The following is a 13,055-nucleotide window of genomic DNA, read 5'->3' on the forward strand; positions in this document are numbered from 1 at the left end:
AGAGCCCCACGGGGCCAAAGTCTGATGGAGAGTCGGGATTGACAGTGGATGGTGGTGGCCTGGAATGTCAAGGTGGACGTTTTCGTGGTTTAATAAATTAGCAGCGACACATTCCAAATTCCAATCAGGTATCGTTCCCTCGGTCTCTGCTCCGTCCTTCCACAATGTTTGCTGAGGTCATTTAGTCCGTAACTTCGGGTTCCATCTGTCCGGAATCTGAGGAATGAGGCGGAGTCGGCTCACTCGGTGCGAGCAGGAGGCTTTGGCTGTGGCCCGGGGATGCTGCAAGGCACTGTGGGCAATACCAGGGGTATGTGACACTGCGGTTCATTGGCTGTTCTCACCTAAAACCAGCTCCCATCGAGGCACACATCGGCCCTCTCCATCCTTCGGGCTCCCCCACCAAGTGCACCCAGGGCCTTGGGCAAAAGTAAGCCCACGCACGGGTTTAACTTTACCCCATGGAGGAGTAACCCCGACGGTCTTCCCCAACATAATCCCAGGGAACACTACGGGGCTTTGTCGTGCCGATTTTGTGGGAGTAGGATATAATCCACCTGCCAGGCCTCCCCATATTTATGTTTTAACCATCATCCTCTGTACCAAAGGGGCTTTATCCGATTGGTTGCTTGATCGTAGCACATTCATGGTGTCCACCCCTCAGTCACGAGCCCGTCTCGATGTTCCATCTCAGCCCTGATGGCCTGAGGAGTCAAGGGCCCAGCGAGCCAGAAATTCACCTTTATGCTGCCAGTCCAGAAACCGGGAAGCGGCGGACGGACTCGGAGCAGGAAGGCGACAAGATCGTAAGACTGACAAAGAGCAGCAGATGCGTGCCATCTCCAAAGCGCCAGGATCGTAAGACTGACATCGGGGCAGCAGATCGAAAGTCTTGCTTCAGGAGAGTTTTCACTCCGAGAAGGGCTGCCCCGGAAAGGCTGTGGTAGGGACTTACCTAGGAACGGCCAAGGAATAAGGAATTAAGGAATTAACTACACTGGTCTTTGGCTACTTGATCAGATATTAAAGAAGGTCGTCAGGCCACATGATCCAGGAATTTAAGGAATTAAGGAATTTGAGGAATTTGAGGAATTTTCGCCCAGGCAGGAATATTACATGTGAGGTAGCCCTAAGATTTTTGCTTTTTAGAAAAGCGGGGAATAGGTCTGATAAAAGACTTAGCCACTCTGATTGGTCTGGGCAAGGCTAAGGGACACTTTAAAGAGCCAAATTTATTGTTTGAAGAATCAGAATGGTGTGATAATCTTTTAGACCCTGATGCTGTAAATCCTGAAAAAGAATCTGGCCTCTGTCCTCGCTTAACTGAGAATGATCCGTAGGTAAAAGTGAGGCGAAAGAACCTTGGCGCAAGGGAACATGGACATGGCAAGAGAGATTCTTACTCCTGCGAACTAGGAGCCGGGACATCAGCCACGTTGGGGAGGACGGCATTTTTCTGTTGTTAACGATTTAGAGAAAAGCATTAATAAGAACGGGCTGCAAAACCTCCGACTACACCAGCTGTACTGGAGGCGATGGCTCAGGGATAGCGATTGGGTCATCGGTGCGGCGGTTGGTTCGGGCTCAGTGTTCTCAGTGTTCCAGGTGAAATACTCCTCTAGCAGGAGGCAGTCATTCTGTGTTGGTTGTTGTTTGGAATTTAGGTGCATACTCTGCGGGGAGAGTGCACCTCTGAACCATCTGCCTAAGGGAAATATTGTCAAAAGGTCATCTGCAACCTGGCAGGGGTTGTTTGTTTTACCAGGGGTCGTAGATGCTGGTTATGAAGAGAAAAATCAAAATTATGGTCTGTACCCCTGTGTTCTGTAACAAAAGGGTCGAAAATTGTTCAGCTTGTTAATTTTACTGCGGCTCCCCCTAATATTATGCCAAGAAGCCGCAATGACTCAGGATTTGGATCAGCAGGCACCCCTTAAATATTTTTGGATTTAAACATGACACAAGGTTGACTTCTGGTAAAATGTACTCTCGTTAAAGCTAAAAAATCTGTCGAGCTGACAGGGATTTTAGATACTGGTGTGACCATAATATCTGTGAGCAGACTGGCTGTTAGCCCTGGTACCTCAAATGCTGTTCAGGGTTGGTGTCATGCTGTAACAATTCAAAGCGAGGATCTCATTCATGTGAGGGGCCCAGAAAATTGGGTAACAAATATTCACCCATTTATATTGGAAACCCCTATTGCATTCTGGGGTCATGACTGTATGACTCGATGGGGAACTCAAATTGGGTCAAATTTGTCTTAATCACCACTGTAGCACAACCCCCCCTGAAACCCCCCTGACACTCACCTTGTGAACCGAATCACCTGTGTGTATTGTCCTGCGACAACTTAAAACTGATATTAAGACTTTAAAAGATTTACAGACACTGTTGGGAACCATAAATTGGATACAGCCGTCGTGGGCCTAACTCATGATGATCTGCACAGCTTGTTTGATATTTTGTGAAAAGATCCTTCACTGACATCACCCAAAGTACTTGCAGAGAAAGCAAAACAGGATCTTCACGGCATAGCTAACACCATCGCAGACAGACAAGCATCGCAATATACTGCATTCCCCCACGGCACAAGCCATCGTAGAAAGAGCACGCCAAACCTTGAAAGCGCTTCTGCAAAAACAAACGGGGGGAGAGATCTTGGCTCCAGGGCAGCCATATGCTCTGCTGGTTCAGTGGGATGAAAAACACAGGCATTTTTTCCACCAGAACGCCAGGGCAATACAAAAACAATTTTCTTTATCAACTTGCCCTGAATACCAGACAGACTCCATCTCTTCAAACCTTTTAAACATTCCCGTCTCACAGGTGCCACCAATAGTGTGTCACTTCTCATCACAGATACCAGATCGACAAGAAGTCCAGAGCAAAGCTCAAGCGTTAACAAAACCCTAGACAGGGGTAACTGGGAAGGACCAGTTCCTTTAATAACCCGGGGAAGAGGTGATGCTGGTGTCTGCACAGGTCACAGTCCCTGGTGGTTACCGGCAAGGTGTGTGCAACCCCACCTGAGGGTGAGAGGCAGCCAGCACTCAGGATCCAGCTGTGGGTGCTGTGGGTGCCCCTGTGCCGACAGTTTGTGATCTCTTCGACTGATCATTTCAGCAGAATGTCTGGGTAATGTTTGCTGCTGCAACAGGACAAACCACACTACAGCTGCCAATTCTTTTAAGAGAAAATGCTAACAGTAACTGTAACTCCTTAATGAGATATCTAGGCTTACTAGTCACTTGTGCAAAATGTAGTTTAGATAAAATATAGTTATTAATAAGGATAAGATGCTGTAGGAATGTGTGTATTCAACTTCCTTTGTTTAGTAATATTAAGAATTAAGAGCTCAAGTATTTAACCTTATTAGAAACTCCCTTGGTTTTCCCCCTGGAGTGCTGGCCAGGCTCCAGGTGGAACCCAACAGGAGGATGAAATCAGATGTTCCCGCTCAAAGCAAGTTGCCAGTTATTTTGGCCTGTTGATTTAGAGGCCGGACCTGCTTGCAGCGACGTTGGATGCCTCACCTACGGATGGACGCATCACGTAGGGTTTCCAGTTTGTGAGGAAGGGCGCTCTGAATTCTCGCTGCACCCAGGGTTCCCCAGCAATTGCGGATCTGAATGTTAGTACCGTATTTTCCTTACTGTTAATTTTTGTACTATTTAGTCATATCCCTTAAATATGGATAGTGAAATTAGTCTACTCTTTTTAATTAGAACTATTCTAAGTATGCTGTGTTTTGAAGTTTGTCTAACCCTTAACTGATACAGCTCTCAAGCTTCCTACCCCTACCAAGTTGCATGCAGTAAACCTTGAAGCCCCAAGCCAAAGATATGAATGGACAGTGCTTCCTCAAGGAATGAAAAATTCACCAACCTCGTGTCAGTTACATGTAGCATGGGCGTTGACACCGTTGCGTCAACAGTTCCCTGAGATGCTTATATGTCATTACATGGATGATATTCTTTTTGCACACCCACATGAGATTTCTGATGAACTTGTTCAAAGTATAATCCAATCATTGGCCACAGAGAAATTGATTGTAGCACCAGAAAAGATTCAACGCTCGGCACCATGGAAATATCTTGGATGGATCATCACAGATACGCAGATACGGCCACAAAAGATCCATCTGCGCACCACTATTAGAACCTTGAATGATGCTCAAAAATTACTAGGTGATATCCAATGGGTTTGAAATATGGTTGGAATCACTAACGATGATATTGCTCCACTTTTGTCATGGTTACAAGGTACCGATGCAGCAGAACCCCGTATATGTACAACAAAACAACAAGAGGCCTTGGATAACATAGCACAAAAAATTTGTTCTCATTGGAGCTCTCGCCGTCTGGAAGACACTGCAATTTCTGTTTATGTTGTCAATGTTGCAAACCAGCCTTTCAGTGTTTTATGTCGATGGATTAAAAAGAAAAAAGGGGAGTTGAGAGGGGAAGGTTTGCAAGATGGAGAGATGGTGATTTTAGAATGGGTTTTCTTACAGACGCAACCAAAAATCTCAGTATTGACACGGTCAGAAGCTCTTGGGCTTTTCAAAATTGGCCACAGGAACCTTTAAATGTTGTATCTGATTCTCTTTATGTTGTACGAATTGTGCAGAGAATAGCTGATGCGCTTTTAAAAAGAACAAAAAATGTCAGGTTAAACCAACTATTTCAGAGCTGCGACACATTCTGAATCAGAGAAATCAGCCTTACTGTATCATTCATATCCGTAGCCGTTTATGGGATGTAGGTTTAGGAGAAGAGCCGCCCGTTGTTATCCATCATGCTACTATAAAATCTGGGAGACCACAATCTTTTCCTCAGTTTTTTGTAAATTATAAACATCCTCGAACAGGACAATGGGAAGGACCATCCCCTGTTTTATTTCATGGCAGAGGTTACATGTGTGTTTCCACAGGGGAAGGAGCTCTCTGGGTGCCGAGTCGGTTCACTCGCCCTGCACATCATCAGGAGGCGAACGAATCACCCGTAAACGAACAGAAGGAGGCAGACGAGGAAAATCAAGACCCAGGTGTCACCTGAAATACGGGTGGTAAAACAGACAGCAGTGACCTTTTGAGGATTCCAACAAATGGACTTGTGCAGTGAGATATAAATGAACTCAATAACTTGCTGTGTTTGCCAAACGTGCAAACCGTGGGCTTTGGTATATTGTAAATCCTGTGATGAAAAATTTTGGGTAAGATCTGGGTTTTGTAATCAAGGATGTCAAAGCTGTAGGTCTGCAGCACCTCGCGCTGCACACGATCTTTTGTATATATTGTCCATTACTCATGAAAATAGAGTAGAAAAATTAGCTACAGCTTGTTTGGACTTGATTGATCAGCTTCAACAGCAGGCGTCAGATGTCGAATTAATCAGCACTGAATGTGCTAGAGACTTGTTAGTGCCTTATATTTGGACAGTTTCTGATTCAGAATGGGAAAAAACTAAAGCAAATTGTGCAAAAAGATTTGCATGGAAGCGTAAAACTAAAAGGAGAAAACGCCGTTAGGCTGTCATGATGTGGTTAACATTAATGTGGATTTTAGTAAATGTGTCAACATTGGTAATATCAGATTCGACAAAAATTGATGTCAGAACAAATATGTGGGTTACATGGGCGAATCAAACTGGCCAAGATTCATTTTGTTTGAGCCTTGCTTCTGCTACTGACCCTTTTAGGACATGTTGAATTGGATATCCCTATTTTGACCTTAAGGATTTTGATGGTACGATTCTCAACTTTGCTCAGGCTCAGAATGTTTTTCATGATGTCATAGGGAATTACATGACCCTCTATAACCGTACACAAACATGTCATGATCTGTCTTGGCCTTTATTTCAAGGACGAATAATCAATAGTCTCAACATCAATGCCCTGAATCCAATACAGGAATTAGAATTAAAAGGATCCCTTATGGCTCATGAAAGTGAAAACACAGGAGGAATGCCATGGGGATGTTTTTACTTTGCAACATTTGATACTCATTTACGCTCCTTAAACATCAGTCCGGTCAGACTTCAGCCAGGCTCGACATACAGTCGTTTACCCTGCGCTACTGGTGTTTCTTCTCCCTGGCCTGGTTTACATCTCTTCGGTAATTATTGTGGAAGCATGGAGGCTTCTGTATTTTTAGGTTCACGATTACCAGAAAAAGGAATATGGAATAACGGTAGTGCTAAAATGTTGCCCAAGGGGTATTTTTTGATTTGTGGAGATCGAGCCTGGGGAGGCATCCCAGGATAGGCCTTTGGAGGACCTTGTTACACAGGGAAACTTACATTGTTTGCACCCAGTCAGCATGATCTCACACAAGGTAGAAGGAAAGCACGATCTCTAGGAATCCTGACTGAACACTGCAAGGACGGTGTGGAGCTAATGAGCAGAACTCAGTTATTTTTTGCCTCTTTGTTAGCGCCAGGTATTGCTTCCGCAAATGCTTTAGTTAACTTAGAAAAATTGGCTTGTTGGAGTGTAAAGCAATTTCATCTAACCTCAGAGATCATTTCAGCTTTACTAACCGATGTAGATAGTGTCAGGCATGCCGTGCTACAAAATAGAACAGCAGTTGATTTCTTACTGTTGGCACAAGGACATGGTTGTGAAGATTTTGATGGAACGTGTTGTATGAATCTGTCTGATAATTCCGAATCCATTCACAAGGCACTTAGCCTGATGAAACAGAATATACAGCACATCCAGCAGCATCGCTCCGGATTGGATAGTTGGCTTCAGACTCTTTTCGGAAAAGGGAATCTTCCCCTTTGGTTAGGTAGCTTGTTGCAGGATTTGATTCGATTTTGCTTTTATATTGTGATTGCAATGTTTATAATAGGTATTAGCATCTCGTGTATCAAGCGATTCATCACTAAGGTGACAAGCCAAGTCCTGATTGTTCAAAAAGAAAAAGGGGGAGTTGTGGAGATGTTTTTGGAAGATAACGGCCACCTGGTCCTTGATACCGACATGAGTAACTCTGTGCTAGCTGCCCCTGTGTAAAGAACTCACTGTTCAATGTTCCTCTCTGGCTGCCACTGCACAGAGAGCTATTGTTTAGCAAATTCCTTACCTAGAGATATGCAGTGAAGTTGAAACATTGAGTAGGAGGTCCATAGGCTCGTGCTTCTTGCGTGTGCTTCTCGCGTTGTACCAATGAAATATGAGTTATATTGTGTGGACAGCAGCTTAGAACCAATCACAGCTTGTTTAGCTGTATGCGATCACGCCCTAATAGTATATAAGATGCTCTGTGCTTAATAAAATTGGATCAAGCTGGCAAAACATATTGGTGTTATTCTGGATACCCGGGCTGTTTCCGTCGACATGACCCTGTCGGGGTAGGCAGCGGGTCTGCTGAACGCCTGGCAGAGCAGAAGGAATTTGACCTCGGCCAGATCATCCCGTACCCGTGAGAAGTCTGCATGCGGGGGAGCATACCACAGATAAGGAGCAAGGATAGTGAACATCTGCAACAAGAAACGTGAAACTGTTGAACATAGATAAGGAACTGCGTGAATCATGTTCAGAAGTAAAAACTTTAAGAAAGCTATCTAATAATGTACCGTTGCTATGGGCTTAGCCAATTATGTTAGAGCTTGCAGTAGTTGTAGAAGATATAAAAAAGGATGTAAAAGAGCAATAAACGATTCCACTTCTTTTGCTTCTTAATTAATTGTCAATTGTCGCATGACCGTCTCGACCGCGACAGCCTGTCCCTCTGCAGCGCAGCAGGAAAGACCTGCTCGGGAGCACGGCCTCCTCCTCCAGACACCAGGGACATTCCTGGGGCTGTGCCGGCCTCCCCACATCTCTCCGCCACCTGCAGCTGCCCTGCCCCGCACCCACAGACTGACGGTGTCACGGGCTGGGAAGATTTCTCCTGCAGTGAGCTCTCAGCACCCTGCCAGTGCCGTCTGCCTCTGCCCTCTCTGTGCCCGGCTCCTCTGCCCTCGGTGCCTGCAGGCAGTGCCCTCAGCCCTGCTGCGCTTTGCAGAGGAGCTGCTCCTGGGCAGAGCTGGCTCTCTGCAGCGCTGACCACTTGCCCTCAGCTCCCTCCAGCCCAGCAGCCCGGCCCAGCATCACAGCAGAATGCAAGCCCAAGGCATTTTAATGACTCCTTGAGGAGGGTTGGTCTGAGTCCATGGACCTCAGACAGTGATTGGATGATGAAGGTGCCAGTCAGGAAGTCAAAGCCAGAGGCCAACTGCAAAGTTTCTTGGAGTGTTAATGGCTCCCAGTGAGGACCGTTACTGACAAACCTCCTGCGGGGCTGGTTACAGCAGAAAACTCCCGGCAGAGATGACAGGGAAACAAAGGCCCTGTCAGTGTGGAACAGATTCTGAGCAAACCTGGGTGTGTTACAGGGAGCAAAGGGCCACGCCCTGACCCCCAGCCCCTGGGAAGTCAGATGCTGTTCCTCAGGGCTCTTCCTGGGGCAGGGTGATGTGGGGATGGGCAATGCCAAGGGCAGGACTATGGTCCAACCCCTGCCAGGCTCTCGGCTGGGGAAGGGGAGGCCATGAGACCCAGTGCTGGAAGGGGAAGGGGCTTCCTCATGGCCACCAGTGGCAGAGACACCAGCCAGAGCCAAGGGCAGAGAGAGCTCAGCTCTGCTGGGGGATGCTCAAACTTTGCTCACCCCTCTGTCGTCTCCACCACAGGCTGTCCCACCGTGTCCCACACCTGCACCTCTTTCTCTGCCGGCTGGAGACGTCCACCCAGCTCCCACACCCTGCTCTCCCCTGAGCATCTCCCTTCCTTTCCTGAGATCTCTGCGTCCTCCCTGCCTGCTCCTTGACACACAAAGCCTGGGGCTGCTCCAGTCTCCCTCGGGGTGACCTGTTCCACCACAGCACTGCCCTTCCAGGGACATTGCTCTGTGCCCAGCCTGGGCCTCCTCAGCTGCACTTGGTGGCGTTAGTCCTTTCTCACGCTGTATCTTACTACAAAGGAAAATTCTTGTCCTGATGCCCCCACCTCCACCCCTTTTATCCCTCCCTATCCCATTGGTTTGCTCCCTTCAGACATCTCATCCCTGGCATCTCTTTCATGTCCTCTCTGGGGTCCCCAAATCCCCTCCCTTGAATCCTTCCCGAGGCCTTTCCTTCCCTCTCTCCCCTCACTCCTTCACTGTTCATCCTGTCCCCTGCAGGAGTGTCCCCGGATCCCCTGCCTTGATCCCCCACTCCCAAACACTCTCCAATCCCATTGGGTTTGTCCTCTGCAATCCTCTTCCTTCTGTCCCCAACAGCCACTCTGCTTGCAGTCTCCGTGTCCCTCCACTTGAATTCCTTTCATCCTCACTTGCACTCGACACAGTCCTGTCCCGGCAACCCCTCCAGCCCCGTACCCTGATGTCCACTAATTCCCCCCAGTGCCCTGTCTTTGGGTCTCCCCCACCTCCACCCCTCCCCTTTGGAGGACATGAATTCCTCACTCTCTCCGTGTCTCCGTCCCCACCCCTGGCCCTTGCATGGACAGGTATCCCCGGGGACACTTGGAGGAATGGGGCTGGGCAGGGCAGAAGGGATTTTCCTGCTCAGACCAGGGGGAAGCCATGGGCCTGTGGGGACTGGGGAAAGCTGTGCCCACCCCCAGCCCACCAAGATCCAGTCCAGAGCACCCCTTTGCTCTTCTTCCCGAGGCATTCCTCAAAGCGAGAGCAGGTTATGGCGTGGTGTTAATTAGTGGGGTGGACTTGGAGGGCCTCCAGTCTGGGGAACTGGAGGGCACTTTGGTTCTCCCATCCTTTGCTGGTACTGGGGACATCCCAGCAACCATTGAGGTCTTTTGCCCTCAGACCCTCCCCTCCCATGGCCATGACACTCCAGGGCATCCCAGTGTGCCCCAGTAACAGCCTGGGTTTTACCACCTAAGCCTCGGAAGCCCTTGTTCCCACACTCTGACCCCGTCCCCCTGAGTCCCTATCCTAACCCTGACTTGGTCTGTCTGGCCCTTGGGGGCAGCACAGGCACTGCAGGGTTCTAGAGCAGCCGTAAGGCCTTGGAAGCGGAACGTGAGGTGACCTGTATCTGATCCCCTCGTGGGCCACGAGGAGGAGCTGGTGTGGAGCGCTGGGATGAGCTCAGCTGTGCCTCAGGATCTCGTGGGCCAGCAGCAGGTGCATGGCTGTGAAGGCAGCTGTGAGGTCACACCTGCCGCAATCCCTGGCAGGCCAGCAGCAGGCTTGGGTGCTGGTTTGCACAAGGACATGGTTTTGATCCTGGTGCGGGAAGCTGTGCAGATCCCACCCCTGGAACTGTTCTCTCATTGTGCCCCTGTGAGCTCTTTCCGTGTTACCAGTTACAGTGCTGCTCTCACAAGGGTTTTCTCTCTCCTGCTGCCCCCAACAGAGGATGTTCCCACGGGCGTGTGCTGCTGCTTTTGTATAAAGGTCAGGACATGCCGATGGTGGGATGGCCAGGGGCAGGTGGGACCTTCCTGCACTCTTCTCTCTTACAATCAAGTTGAACTGACGCCCAAGGGATACACTCAGCCCAACAGGGCCTGAAGGCCCAGCTGTACATGGAGCACAGCCCGGCACAGCCCAGGCCTGGCTCTGCTCAGGTTTGCTGTGCTGAGCATCACGGACTCTTCAGGGCACAGGGGTCTTCTGCTCAGGATCAGCCAACCTCCTGATGAAGGACAGCAGGAGGATGAAGTCTCCTCTGGGCAGCTGGAGGAAGGACACAGGTTTAGGCCCTGGTACTCCGCGGGGACTTGGAAGTCCATGGACCTCTGCTAGCCAGCCTGGGTTGAAGGGAAGGTGGACAGTGATCCCTGACTGCACCTGGGGGAATGCTCTCCTCTACCTGCACATTCCCAGCTGGCCCTGGAGCCAGCTGCATTGCTGGGGGACCCTGAAACTCTCTGGGCTTCAGTCAGTAGAAACCTCCTGAAGCTTTACAAGGGCAAGTGGCCAGTCCTGCATTTGGGGACAGAACAACCCCAGAGCTGGGGGCACGCTGGGACCTGACCGGCGGAGCAGTGACCCCGAGGAGAAGGGCCTGGGCATCCCTCGGGATGCCATCCAAGGCAGAGGGGCGTGTCCCCGTGAGGAAGGCCAGCTGCCCATGGGGCTGCGTTAGGGGCATGTGGCCAGCTCAGACAAGGCAGTTCCCATCAGCACTGTGGTGGCCACATCATGACTGGGGTGTCTGGGGTGGGGCTCCCTGTGCTGAAGGAATGGGGAGGAACTGGAGAGGCTCCAGAGCAGAGCTGCCAGGACGGGGTGTGGGGACTTGGTGGAGAGGCTGAGAAACCTGGGCTGCTTGAGCCTGGTGAGGTGCAGCCTCAGGGCACTGTACAAACAGCCTGCAGCTGCTTGAAGGGGGGTTTCCGAGTGATGGAGCATTTCTCGGTAGTCGGAAGAGAAGGAAATCTCAACAAAGTGCATCTTGGAAGGCTCAGACTGCATTTGAAGGAGAGGCAATGTCACTCAGATGGTAGCAGTGTGGTGCAAGAGATCCCGCCGAGGGAGTCAGGATCAGCCCATGGTTTGTGTCTCAAGGAACAGCCGGTGAGGGTGGAGAGACATCAGTGAAGGTGTGGAAATGCTGAGGTAGGAGCTGGGTGGGAAAGCAAGATGGGTGTCTGCAGCCTGGAGGGAAAGAGGTGCCGGCACGGGCCAGTGTAGGACAGCCGGCAGGCGAGATGGCCAAGGGCTCTGGCACGGCGAAAAGGCCCAACAGGACCAAGGTCTTTCTCCCCTGGGCTATGGCAGTTGCCTCTGCCACTGAGGCCTCACAGGAGAAACTTGATTGGGAGGCTCTGCACTTCATTTCTTCTTCGCCATTGCTTGGGGAAGGCGGGAGGGGTTGTGCAGTTTCCTACACTTGGCATTGCTCCCCCTCACAGCCCCTGCCCCCAGGAAGAGCCCTGAGCCACACACGAGGGGCAGCATCTCCTTCCCAGGGCCTGAGGGTCAGGGCTTGGCCTTTGTGCTCCATCACCAACCCAAGGGTTTCACAGCAGGACAGCCCTGCACGGGGCCTTTGCCTGCCTGCAATCACAGCCTCCAATTCTCTGCTCTAACGAGTCCCTGCAGAGGCTTTGTCAGTCCTGGCCCTCCGTGGGGCCAATCAGGGCTTCAGGGCACGGGGAGCTTTGCTGCTGACTTGGACTTGTTGAGTCCTTTGCTCAGTCTCCTCTCAGGGCCTGAGCATCATGGACATGGGGCCAAATACACCACGGGGCTCATTAAAATGCACAAAGCCCTAACGAGCTCGTTCTCTTCCTTTAGATTTCTTCAAGTCTTCAGGACTTGTGCAGCTAATTGGAGTCATTTCCTGGTGTAGTTAAGGAGGAAGATTTCAAAGTGCCCCTAATACAAATCAATCTGTATTTTAAAGAGCACATTATTTAATTTACACTTTAGAGAAGAGGCGATAGCAGCACTCTCTGACTGACATCGATGCAGAGCATCTCCTCGGGAGATCTCCTGGACAGTCCCTTGGGGTCCAACACAGTCCGGACAACCTTTGTCCTCACCCCCAGTCCCAGCATTTCTCTCCTCAGCCGCCTGGGACTCGCATCATCTCTCCTTACATCAGATTTCTCCTCTGATCTCTGCAGCGGGAGGTTACAGCTCCTTTGCACAATCTCCCCCCTGCTGTCCTTGGAGAACCGCCTGCACACGGGCGCAGAAGGATTTCTGCTGTTTGCAGGCAAGGAAAAGTCAAACATCATCAAGGTTCATACAAAATAAAATACATTTCTCTCCTATAAGTTAAGTACAATCTCCAATGAGTTTGCCTTTCTACAAGGGGTAATTTTATGAGAAATATTTTCGGTTGGTGGAAAGAAAAAGGTAGAGATAAACATACTGGAGGAGTTGGCCAAGGAGACAATTAGTCTGCTGAGAGAGAGGCAGGATTTTAACCACCTGAATTTCAAAGCTGCAGCTCGCGAGCTGAGAGGAATCCGAACGAACCGAAAGGATGAGAAAGCATACAACAGAATTTTGGGGAAAGTCCTTTTATTTTATTTTTTTTTGTCTTTATTTCATTCGCATTGGAAAAACGTGTCTTCGGGAA

Source organism: Athene noctua, unplaced genomic scaffold, assembly GCF_965140245.1.
Source record: "Athene noctua unplaced genomic scaffold, bAthNoc1.hap1.1 HAP1_HAP1_scaffold_36, whole genome shotgun sequence".
Classification (NCBI taxonomy): Eukaryota; Metazoa; Chordata; class Aves; order Strigiformes; family Strigidae; genus Athene; species Athene noctua.